Here is a 252-nt window from a genome sequence, read left to right on the forward strand (position 1 = left end):
ACTCCACGAAAAATTTACTCCGGAGTAAATATTTCGTACGAAATTCTTACTCCGAGTACACTTTTCGTACGAGAAAAGAACTCCCCAAGGCACGAAAAAATTACTCCCTCCACGAAATTTTTACTCCCCATTTTTTTTACTTCCAGTAAAAATCTCGTTTGCAAAAATGGGATGCGGGCGAAGGGATAATGCCAATAAGTGATCTCACGCACACGAATGTCGCGCTACCCTCCTTCCACCCCTTCCACCACC

Source organism: Littorina saxatilis, linkage group LG16 (genome assembly GCF_037325665.1).
Source record: "Littorina saxatilis isolate snail1 linkage group LG16, US_GU_Lsax_2.0, whole genome shotgun sequence".
Classification (NCBI taxonomy): domain Eukaryota; kingdom Metazoa; phylum Mollusca; class Gastropoda; order Littorinimorpha; family Littorinidae; genus Littorina; species Littorina saxatilis.